General features: G+C 40.1%; 1 long non-coding RNA gene across 1 annotated transcript in view; it reads right to left on the minus strand.

The window, feature by feature from the left end:
• LOC128937630 (uncharacterized) overlaps positions 1-12,985 on the minus strand; it is a 78,033-nt gene that overhangs the window by 38,993 nt on the left and 26,055 nt on the right. Inside the window, exon 2 of the long non-coding RNA XR_008483055.1 lies at positions 405-460. This is a non-coding gene — a long non-coding RNA (uncharacterized LOC128937630). The remainder of the gene's footprint in view (positions 1-404; positions 461-12,985) is intronic.

Below are 12,985 nucleotides of genomic sequence, written 5' to 3' on the forward strand. Positions count from 1 at the left end.
CATGTTTTTTGCTCAGGAAGTGGAGTATTATATAGGGAATCATCAATTAACAGACACTTTGAAACCAGAGTCCACCTACTATTAAATAGCTCTGTTCTTGTTCTTCAGCCTCTGAAACACCTATCATCTATTATCAGGCAGCCTAAACTTGAACATCACTTGCAACAGTGTACAAACAGGATGATCACTGTTGTATGCCTTAACCTTAATTCTCAAACTTAGTTCAGATTCAATGCAACTCTCTGGAGAAGACCTTTGAATTGTGTTTGAAATACTGCATTCAAAAATCAAGGAAGCAGTCATCTCCTGCCACTAAATTTGAATGTCACTTTCCTGGAAATTTCCATAGTGCCATTTAGATGAACACAGAGGAGAATAACAGTGCATAACATACATCTACCTACCTTTGGCAGCACTCAGAGAAAGAGAAGCTGCAGCTCTATAGGTATGTTCTGGACTCCTCCTAGAAAAGAAAAAAAACCAGTGTTATAGAATACAATAATCTAATGCAGCTGTTAGGGGGGGAAAAACCCACAATAAAATGCTCTCTCAGTTAAAAATAAAAGAAACCACCACCCTGGGGTAAACAAGAAAATTGGACAATTATTTCTAGCCCATAGTTCAACTAGCCTTGTTAGCCTAGCTTCTTAAAGCTAAGAGTCACCATTTGTCTGTGAATTAGCTTTTATAAGACAAGATCCTCCTTGTCTATATGAAACCCAAGGCAACACCATTTGTGTTTATCACTCTGTAAAGAGAAGCAGTGCCAAAATTCTGCAACACCTACTTTAGCTGCTGAAATCCAGAGAACTGAATGTGCTGCTGTTAGCATTTGGAGACAGGAATATGTTTTGATCTAATACATCCTACACAGACTCACTCGGTGTCAAGAAGGTACCAGATTCCATAACAGGTTAAAATAGAGACAAATAGGAAAACACTCTGCATGCAACTTATGCAGAGTAACTTCTACTCATTATATTTGAATTTTTTCAAATATAGGTTCTAAACCTTCTAAAAATACTATGGAAGTCTGCAAATAGCTAAATTCTCCTAGCTTGTCACAAAAAACGACAACTTGATTGACATATATGAATGCTTTAATAATATTTTTTACTATGTTGTGTTTAATTCACAGTTATGTGAGAGGCAGGACTAGAACAGAAGTTCTCATATACAAAGAAATCTGCCTCAGAACTTTGGCTTTTACTACTTAGTCAGGTGCCTTCTTAAGCATTTGCCAAGGACACAGCCTGTGGATACCTATACGTGCAGACACAGTGAGTGTGCCACTGCTCCAGTGGAAGGTGTCCCTGCCCATGGTGAAGAATTCAGAACTAGGTGATCTTCAAGGTCCCCTACAACCAAACCATTCTAGGATTCTAAGATTTTCTAAGCTACTCGTCCTTTTTCAGACTTATATATGTGTTAATATATTCTTACGGGTACCCCAGTCAGTGAAGAATTTTTGCCTCCCTGCCACAATGTTGCTACAGGGAGTAAAATGCCCTTCAACTTTCCTATCTCTTCCTCCCTCTCAGAAAGCAACATGCCTCACAGCTTCCTGGCACCCAGAAGTAAGGACTGGGGCTAGGAACACCTCACCCTCTTCACTCTGTGTCCTCAGTTTCTGATCCTTGTTTTCCTCAAGAGTCAATAGATAAACCCTATCACTCTGGATAGTACAACCCACAGACATGCCATAACACTACTGGGCACACCAAGCAGGTATGACCTGGTACCACTGACACCCTCAAACCCCTTTCACCAGCACACATTTTGCCTGCATGCCTAGCCTGGCTCTCTGTCTTCCTGTGTCACTCAGTTCTTAATTTCTCACTTACTGTAAGTAAAGTGGGAAGAGTAATCCTGGTCTACCAAAATTGATGTGCTGGCCTCCCTGTAAAGGAACTCTAATAATGAAAAAAAGAGAGACACACTACCAATGGCAGAGCTGTATTTTCTATTTCTGTCCTATACTTACTCTAGTTCAGACCTATTCAACATCTATCTTGTGCTCTAATGCCAGTGCTGTTATGGAAAATACAGTTTCACCCCCACCCCATATTAATTTACGAGGGGCAAATGCTGGCTACAGGTTTCCTATAATGTGACAAACAGATTGTTTATCTGCACAAAAGCTTTTAAACTCAAGTCATGCCCTCCCCTCAGCCACACAAATAAATGGCTCTGGAAATAAAAACAAAACAGGACAAAAAAATTCAGACCTCTACAAAAAATAAAGTCCTGGATGGTTTTTGCTAGAATTTAGAGTCAAAGGCCCAGAAGAGTAAGCAAGACACATATGCCAATTCCAGCAGGAATTGCTTAAGGAAAATCATGGATTTTCCATGCACCACAAAATAGCCAAAAGCCCAAGTATAGTGGAGCAAATATTATTCTGAATAGCAGCAATGGATAAGTAACTATGACATGAACCATTCTCATCTAATGTTAATTCAGAGCAGCAAAGGAATGTTCTTTCCATTGGTCTGCAATGAAGGAGAAATTCTCTGAAAGTCCAATTAAGTTCAATCAGTAACACATGCTTCCTATGGATATCCCTGCAGATCAGACACACATTGCAACTACATTCCAAACAGCAGGAAAGGCGGCAGCAGCAGCAAAATGAAATTCTGCTTTTAAACTGATTTACAGTTTGAAAAAACAGTATCCAGGATGCCACCCATTCCCTGCAACAGGATCTGGTGAGGGTAAAACATGCAGAGATTTCCCTTCTGGCAAGTGCAATAGTCTTTTTGGTTAGGTGGCAATCATGCAGCTTCCAAACAGCTTGAATAAGATGACAGTGCAGTATCCAAATCATTAACTTTTAAATTAAGGAGTATGCAAAATGGGGCTCAAGCAGATTTTCTAAATTACTTAAAAATGTGAACTGTTTGGATATCTAGGTTGAAGCAATAAAAATACATATCATAAATACCATCACTAAAGAGGATCTAATACTGAAAGTTATGGAGGTAGGAGGAGATATTCTGGGCAACCTTCCCTGCATCTCATGAAGAAATCTCATTCATAACTATCAAATCATCCTTTGCTGTACTTCCCAATTACTGTTCACTGTGAGCATTTCACTTTTCCCTTGTGCACTGTTCAACCTCCCAGATGATCCCTGTTAAGTATTCAAGAATAAACCAGGTAGAAGACCTGGCAAAGAGAATGTATCTGACAAAGCTGGATAAGACATGATGAGAGCCCTGGAATAATCTCCAGAATTTTATGGAGCTGAACTCCATAGCTCAAATGCGCTACCAAACATGATCCACGTTTAAAAGAAACAAACAAAACCAACCCCCCTTTCCACACACACACACTATACAGAATCACATACTTATTAGAAAACAAAGAGCATGTTTATCAATCCTCCTATCCACAAGAGTCTAACACAGGGCTAATTCTTGCCTGCAAAAAGTAGTTTGGCACATCAAAGGATGACTGCTGTACCACTTGAAATAACGTGATGGCTGTCATTCTCCACACACTGCCTGTGAAGGACACACGTGCCTGGCTCTGCAGTGTACGTGACACATCAGAGTCAGCAGCCACGTCTGTAAAACCTGAGTGCTGTGGAGAAGGGAGGAAGGAGACAGAACAGAGCAGGGTCACTGCCTCTGTCATTTTGGAGCACTTGTACTTTTTCATCACAAATCAATCCCTGTGCAAGGTACTGAAGGTTTTACAGCATACAATGAGAATAAATAACTTTTCCTAATTTAATCACTAACTTTCAATGCCTTTTTAAACAAAAAGCTAGGAAGAGCATCAAGGCACATAGCAAGAACTGTTGCTGTTGAAAGGTCTTAAAACAAACGTGAATATGCCTTTGGAAAAAATTACTTATGTAATGAAAAGAACAAGCAAAGATCCCTAAAGGAAGCTGAAGGGACACTTTTTCCTCCTCCTCCTCTAGCCTTATGAGAACTGTAATCTTAACAACCATAACTGTTCAAAAGTGGGTGTAGGACGATAGGGGAAAGAAAGGATAGCATTGTTTATAGTACAGCAGGAGCCAAATGAGGAGAATAACTTCTGTGCAAGAACGGAAGAGTGAAAGGAAATGGGTAGGTAAAGACAATTGTAGGATTTGTACAGTACAGAAGAGAATCCCTTCCATGTAGGATGCAATTTCTTCCATGGAAAAGATGTTTCATCCATGGAGCTAGCTGATGTAACTCCTCTGGAATAGTAACCTTTCAATGCTTATCTGTAGCTCTGTTACTAGACAGGTTGTGGTTCTTATAATTAGCACTTTATCAGCTAAAAAGTCAAAACATTCCTTGCATCAATGTATTTAGTCTTACATCACCTTAATGAGATAGGTGTCAATTAAGACTGAAAGGAGTGTCTGGTATGAATCATAAATACTTTAAAGGGTTCTCAAAGTATGAATAATCAACACTTTCTGAAAATAAACTTCCTGGAATAAGCTTCAGGGTCACTTCACATCAGCAAGCCTTTCTGATACCCTGGCCATTCCCCCTCTTTTACAGCTAACAAGATGGAGGTGCATAAAGGCACCAGACAGCTTCTTTAAAGGAATCATATATGTACAAACCTAAAAGGAGGGACTTGTTTTTTCACCAGTTGTCAAGTACTTCAGACCTCACTAGGAAAATTCCACCTGCAGAATGCTATACAACTGTTTGAAAAGCCATTGAAAGGCATCTAATAAATCCCACAGGATTCAGAACAATGCCTCCTAAAGCCCCATTGCACTCATCTAGCACTCGCACAAGCTTCTCTACGGACAGATTAAGCAAAGTGGTCTGCTTGTTGACCTGCATAAGTATGACATTAAGTACTCAGTCCACAACTGTGAAAATACTTTCTTAACTGAATTGTGTCAGGACAAGAAATACGTGCAGAGCCCATATTTTCTGACTAATAGTATTATTTTACCACAATTACTTCTATGTGGACTCCTTCTCTACAGCACCAGAGGAGTCCAACCAGCTGCTATTCATACATGTTTTTCTGTGAACTGCTTCAAGGATGACCATGAAGAAAAGAAAGTCTGCTTTCAACAGATTTAAGTCAGACAGGGAGCGATCCGCCACTAACAAAAACGCCTAAAGAATCACACACAGAAAAGTGTTGGAAAACAATTATTTAAAATTGTGGTATGTTAATTGTTGTCCTGGAAATAATTTCTTGAAGGTTCTTTACACAGTCTAAACAGTCACACTACTATATGATGCTCTCAGATTAACAGCTAAATCATCTGAAAACACATGTTGCAGCAAAGCAAAAACACACCAAAACAAAGTGAATAAAGATCCCCAGGATTTGATGGAGCTGTGATAAACATTCAAAAGGAACACATTTCACCATTAAACTTCTTCACGTTATTTCCAACTGATTTTTGACACTAGAACTGTCTTTTAATAGATGCGAAAGAGATAAATATCTTATTACCAAAAATAAATTTGTCTGTTAAGGATGACAGAGAGAGGCAAAAGCATTGCACTGCCTATTATGGTATTGAGCAACAGATTTCATTCCCTCTGCTATATACCCATTTATCAAAAATGTGGCAAGCTTTACGAAAGAATTCCTGAGCTTCTTTGGTCCTCTCTTTAATTCCTCCATAATTCTTTGTATATATAAACATGTCAGGTCTGGAAAGAAGTGGGGCATGGACATAATTTACCACAGAGCTCTTTTTCTATGCAAATGCTGGTAAGAAAACAATAAAAGACAAAAGGGGAATAATGCAAAAAATTAAAGCAATGAAACAAATGTATCTGCAATTCACTGTCCAATAACCTGATGAAGCTCCTTAGAACAGCAGCAGAAAAGGCAGAAAAATAATGTTTTTCTGCCTTTTTGAGCATAGAGAGAGACCTTCTCTCTCTGTGTCAGAACTAGATGCATCAGCTCCCAACGAGCTGAATCACGCTGCATCACAGCCTGTGCTTCATGAACATGCGAGACACTACTTTAATAGGAAATGGGAGCTGCCTTTAGCACTACCAGCGTGTCACGCACAGCCACAAGGCAGCCAGGCCTTTGTTCCCTTCCCAATGGGCTGCCTTTGTCAAATACCCTCCTAAAGCCAGGCAGAGGAGTAGAATTTATTCTCACAATTGATCTAACGCAGACAGACCTCTCGTTCTGTCAAATACACACATGCTCTCATAGATAGCCATACTCACAGATTTTTGCCTTTCTTCTTGTTCTCTTTTGATGAGGTAAAAGTCACTCCACAAAGCAAAACTGCACAACTGTGCAATCAGAACAGTTTCTGTTCAGACCACTGTTACACTTTAAGTAAAAGAGCCTGGAAAAAATTTATCTGGAATATTGTTGCTTATGAGGTTCAAAGCTAGACGTACATGAAAAACCAGCAGCATTAAAGCCTTATCATACAGAAAATGGGATCCTGTGTTTTACTCAGCTATTCAGCTGCCCTTTAAAGCAAGTCCGGTTGAAGCAATTCCTCACTGGCACACAGGAGGGCTAGATAGCCTAATAGGTCTCTTCCATCTCTAAGCAACTCATGCCTTGCATGACTTATTTTTATTGACTTATCTTACTGGCTGTTTGTGGGCAGAAGCACGTGCCTCATGCAAATGCCAGACCACTCTTGCTTTGAGATGCTGTTGCGTAAATGGAAGTGAATCAGACTTATAACAAAAAGCATGATTTTATTTCTGAAGGATTAAGTCCATATCGTCAAGCATAATTTTTACATATACAGAAAGAAGCTTCAGCAATACCACCCTATAAGCATTACATTAACCAATCTAGCCCTTTCTGGGTTTTACTACTCCCATTTTACCACAGCTGATACCTGAGCTCTCTACAAAGATTAGAGCTTCAGCACCTTGAGAGCACTTTGAGCAGGGATTCCCAGTAGAATGTGCCCTGAGGCAGAAGTCTTGACAACCGACACAATCAGCAAGACAGAATAAATATATGTTCTAAACATGAAACCCTTAAAAGTGAAAGAATCCTCTTCTTCCTTAAAACTATTTCCTTTGTGCACATTTTTTATCTCAGCAGAGACTGGTGGTGACATTTCAAGTCAGCAGGAGGAAATGCTGCATTTGTGGCCTTAGCTGATTAGGTCCTCAGCTAGTACAAACTGGGGCAGCTACGTGTACTCATAACTCAAGAGGAACACCAATTCTGAGTATGCTTTCTGCCTTAAGGAGCTACTGTATCATCAATCTCAAATCACAACATTTATTAAAATGACATTTCTGACCAAAAGAGCAAGAATAGAACTTCTACTTGCAAGACAAAGTACAGAGGGGAGGGAAAAAATAAATCAATCTCTTACCTTAAAAAAACTTACTATACATTTCAGCACTAATTCACTGCATGAGATTCTTCCCCTATCACCTGGAAGCAAGAAATACTCTGGGTGAGAGCACTTAAGAAACAGAGGATTCCCAATTTTTAGTTTATAACTATCTACAATTATCAAGCAAGCTATAGTTTTAAAAGTTAAGCAGCAAAAGTTGACTACAGGAAAGGAAAGTCTGCTTTCACTGCTTGGAAACGTTCCTGATTTTCTCAGTGGGAACATTCAGTAGTGGACGTTAATATTTAACTCTGTGTTTTTCCAGTATTACACCAATCTTTCTCCAGGGATGCAGAGAAGTCAGTGGCATAGCTGAACTGTTATTATCCTTAAAGAACAAGAAAAGCGACCACCACAGAAAAGAAAAAACAGCAGCAAAAACTCCAAGAATAAATTTTCTGAAAAGATACTTTACATATCACACATCGCAGAACATCTCAATGAATCAGCAATTCACATAGACAGTAAGCAATGAAAAAGGAGTTAATAAAAATCATTAACTGCCATATTTAAAGCTGCTTAGAGAGCAACAGAACTGCTTCACTTGGTCACTTAGTCTTTCTGAAAGTGCAGTAAGTCAGTCTCGAGAAAATCTTCAGATATTAGCGAGTGAACACCTGCTATGCCATTGCTGCTCCAACTGCTGGGACAAATACAACAAGCTAAGTGGAAAATGCCCCAGATGTCCTACTGGAAGTAATTCGTACTGTCTAGTTCTCCCTAATCTTGTTATGAGACACTCCCTTTTGCCTGCCCACTTTTTCCCTGAATGCTTTCCAAGTCCGTTTCCTTGTTTTTGGAGTTAGCTAGAAACAAGACTTCCAAATCAAATGCCAAAAGGAATCTGTTCATGCTCACAGTGAGACATAAGCAAGAAACAGCTACATGCTCAGAGATGGTAGCACCTGAGGTCCTCTGGTGAACACGTGCCCCACATCCCCTGTTGTGCCAGAGCATAGGGGCATAGGATACTTGCAGAATTCTTCAAACACACACACTGGACAGGAGAGGTTCTGACATTTCCTATGGAAACTGGTTGTGAGTGATGGAGGAGTGGCCATCATCTTTAAAAGAAGAGACAAGCTGTCTCGGAGCTTCAAAAGCTCTGGACGGAAAATGCCTTTAATGGTAGAAAACACAATGAGCAAATAGAAATTGGCATGTATTTCCAGATACCCGCCTCATTGTAATGAGATGCACAGGGAAAGCTGATACTCCTACAGACAGTAAAGGCCTCATCATATCACTGCCTTCTACCCCCACCATTCTATTCACCATCTTCAAGTGGGAGGTATTCTGCAGCCTTTCACACTTGACCTCTTAATTAAAGCATGATAAATTAACATCTCAGATGCAATAGATCTTTTACCCACCTACATCAGTAATTAAACTAATTCTCAAGGGAGCAAGAGCATTTGTTATATGTAATGTAACTTTAGCTGGGGTATTCCAAAGAAGGAAAAAGAGCTGATGTAATAAATGCAGTCATTTATATTTTAATGGAGCTATTGTGAATGAAAGAAGAACACCTGTGACAGCTTGAGACAGCCCCAGCCAAATGAAATCTATTGTGTCATGCAGGGACAGCACACTGCATATGGCCTCCCCATCTACAGCTGCAATATTGAATAACTTAGTGAAGCAGATAGGCCTTATGCCTTTTCTGACTCTCAGATGCACTATAATCTGCTTTCAAAACCAATGGAACTGTACCAGATACATATACGTATATATGTGTGTGTGGTGTGTGTGTGTATATATATACACATATAAACGTACATGTATGTATTAACTTCATATTCACTCTACATGAAAAGCAAGATAAACCAAAGTAGGTCTAAGGTCTTTCTTACTGGCAATATAAACTTCTGCATTTGTAAAAATCCATACAGACCTTCAGACAAGACACTACCACAATACAAAGAATTGAACAATCTTATGCAAAGAGTTCATGTAATTAAAGATGGAAATGGTACCACATCAGAGTGGCAGAATTAAGTATTCTTTTCATCCTGATGTATAAAAGACCAAGCAACAAGAAAAAAGGTCCAAGAAGGTAACAAAAAATATACATGGAACAAAGAAGATACAGAGGATGGAACATGGACACAGAGGACACTTGAAGAGCTACAACAGCACAGAACACAAACCCCATTCCTTTAGGAAACACAACTGACTGGTGACATCTCAGATGCATATTTTAGGGCTTTGGTTTGTGCTTGAACCCAAAAGCATGACAAACATTATTTCAGCTGTCAAATCTGGTCCTTGTTCAAAGGGTGTATTTACTCTGCTGAGGCATAACTGTTGAGAAACATGGCCTGGCAAAGGTCTGTGCAGTGACTAGGTAACCTCGCTAAAGATTTGTCTTAATTTGCACACAGGCAATCCAGTCTCAGTGAGCTTCAGAGTCCTCTCTCTCAGGCATCTCACCAGCCAGGTTTTAAATGTATAGTGTTCAGACTATAAGCAGCCAGCACGCATGTGACATGCTGTCTCTCCCCCAAAACCCAGTCAAACCCACACCAGGTAAGATCAAAATTCCCTCAGTCCCTCCCTGCTGTATTACAAAGTATTCAAACAAACTACAAACAACAGTCTAAATGCTCATCTTCAAGTTTAGTTGATCCCATGACATTCATTCACAGCTACTCAGTTAAGACTGATTGATTATTTATTTCTTGTGAGGAAAAAAACAAACCAAGCCAAAACAAAACATACCAATATATTATTTTAGAAAGAGACCAGCAACTTGGTAATCTCCCTGACACAAAGGCCATTGCTTCAGCTGCTTGGAAGTCTATACCTTTGTCTCTGCCTGGGGTTTATCAAATGAAAGACCACCTCTACAATCCCAAAGGAAGCATGTCCAATTCTGCCACTGGTATTAAACATCTGTTCACTGCAATCTTGTCAAAGACCAAGAAACAGGCTCAACAAATTTAGCCTTGCATATTTAAGAATTGCTCTATCGCTGCTCATCCAAATTTCAGTCACGTGAACAAGTAATTCTGGTTGTTTTGCATTCTGCACCAAGTTACCAAAATATTGAGTCCAAGCAAAACACCATGAAGAAAAATCTATTTCAACTGTATTTTTCTTGGCTTACACTGCTCTCTATGATTAATCTTTAAAATATTGCTAAGGAAATGAGACAGCTAAGTGGTCATTGTCTTAAGTACACACTGAACATCCTATAGCCCAGTCAGTTTATTCCAGTTCTATCGAATAAACTGAACACACGACAGCTAAAATAATCAGAGGCATTCAGTGTGAATAAACAAGGCCAAGGCAGAACATGAATATAAAAACAGAGGATTAAAAACCTTTAATAAACAGATTCTTATCAGCCCATGGAAGGCAAAATTCATTGGGGAAGTTTCCATCATATCCAGGGTATCATCTGGAAAACTAAGAGAACATTTTCAAAAGTAATTAAGATAACTTATTATGATATTAACAGCATTACTTGGATTAAGTATAGGCTCAAAAGACTGAATTCTCAAGAATAACAGAGTACCTTCTTTAGTCAATGGCTTTACACCAGTTTATAGTATAACACTGTAATAACAATACTAACACATAATTTTACTTCTCTTCTGTTTTTACTTGCCAACACAAGAATTTCAACCTTTAAATACATCTCTTAGCTATAGACCCCATACAAGCTTCTAATCTTCATTATAGTGCATCCAGTACCTTCCCTCTAAACAGAATTGCTCTAAACTTACAGTAGTGTAATTACACAAAATCACAGAATCAGTTAGGTTGGAAAAGACCCTTGAGATCATCAAGTCTAACCTACGACCTAACATCACCTTGCTAACTAGACCATAGCACTGAGTGCCACATCCAGTCCTCTTGAAACTTCCAGGGATGGTGACTCCACCACCTGGGCAGTCCATTCGAATGCCCAATCACTTTTTCTGTGAATGAATTCTTCCTAATGTCTAGCCTAACCCTGCCCTGGCATAGCTTAAGGCTGTGTACTCTTGTCCTGTCACTGGTTGCCTGGGAGAAGAGACCAACCCCCACCTGCTTACAGCCCCCTTTCAGGAAGTTATAGAGTGATGAGGTCTTCCCTGAGCCTCCTCTTCTCCAGGCTAAACAACCCCAGCTCCCTCAGCCATTCCTTGCAGGATTTGTGTTCCAGACCCTTCACTAGCCTTGTTGCCCCTCTATGGACTCACTCCAGCATCTCAATGTCCTTCCCAAACTGAGGGGCCCAGACAACTGGACACAGCCCTCAGTATGGGGCCTCACCAGTGCCAAGTATAGGGGAAGATTCACTTCCTAGGCCTTCTGGCCACACTATTTCTGCTACAGGCCAGGGTGCCATTGGCCTTCTTGGCCATGGGCACACTGCTGGCTCATGTCAGGCAGACCCCCAGTTCCCTTTCTGCATGGCCGCTGCCCAGCCTGTAACACTGCATGGGGTTGTTGTGGCCAAACTACAAGACCTGGCACTTGGTCTTGTTAAACCTTGTATCATTGAATTAGGTCCATCTATGCAGCCTGTCCAGGTCGCTCTGCATAGTCCTCCTACCCTTCAGCAGACAACAACTCCCCCTGAAACTTGGTGTCATCTGCAAATTTGCTAATGGTACGAATTATATGCCAGAATAACATAGACCTTATAGTCACAACACTGGATATTCAACTGAGAATTTTTTTATTCATATAGGCAAGAAATTTGTGAAGAAAAAACTACAGCAACACAGTAATGCAAAGAAATAAGTCAATTTTTTTTTCACCATAAGAGAATTTTTGAAAGTTTCAGATATGAAATGACATATGAAACTTGTTCCTAAATCTTTTGACATAAAACAGTAGCCACTGATTAGGAGACAATTTAACAAATAAAAGAACTTCAGTGGTCTGATTAAGACAAGACAGGCAAAGGTTCATATTAAGCCAGAGGATGACCTGCTCCCTATTTATTTACACACAGGAAACTGCTGCAACTTCACAGAAGTAGGGCACCATGGCATGAAGAGCAAAATTAATCTCTTCATTGTGTCCGGACTGACTCGCTTCCAGCAGATGCTTCTAAGGTCATGATTTCTGTTAGAAGCACCCCCAAAAATGTTAAAAATGAAAGGGAGAGTAATGCTCCAAAACTACATTGGCAAAAATGTTGCTGTCTCCATCCAGAGACACTGGAGTGCATTAGCTTTGGGGTCATTAAATTTCTGCTCTGTTGGAGAAGGAACAGGGCAGGAGACCGTAAATCATTCACTTCAGAAACTCTCCCAGAAAATCTCTCAGGACCAAAAGGACTGAGGCTATCTATTATCACTGTATGGAATGCAACCCCCCTGAAAATATGGTCTGAAGGAAAAATATCCTGAGCTGGATTGCAGAGAACATTTGAAAAGTAATCACTCTGTACAAGGCATAGCTTAAGACCTGTAAAGATACTCTAGACAAGCCTGCTTAGTATTTCATACCATCCTCCACTGAAACAAACCTCCACAACTTACATCCTTCCTGGCAGCAACTCTCTTAAGCTGGCTGCTCTGGCTCTATCAGCCTGCAGTCCACACAGCCCATTTCCAGAAAACCCTGACTACCCACCTAGGTCATCAACAACCAGCTCTTCCCCTCACCTCCCCATTCTCTTTTTTGTAAGGAAGCCAAAGGACAGGACTCTCT

The sequence above is a fragment of the Melozone crissalis genome, unplaced genomic scaffold, assembly GCF_028551555.1.
Source record: "Melozone crissalis strain CALT ecotype California unplaced genomic scaffold, PUWL_Pcris_2 ptg000019l_1, whole genome shotgun sequence".
Lineage (NCBI taxonomy): Eukaryota > Metazoa > Chordata > Aves > Passeriformes > Passerellidae > Melozone > Melozone crissalis.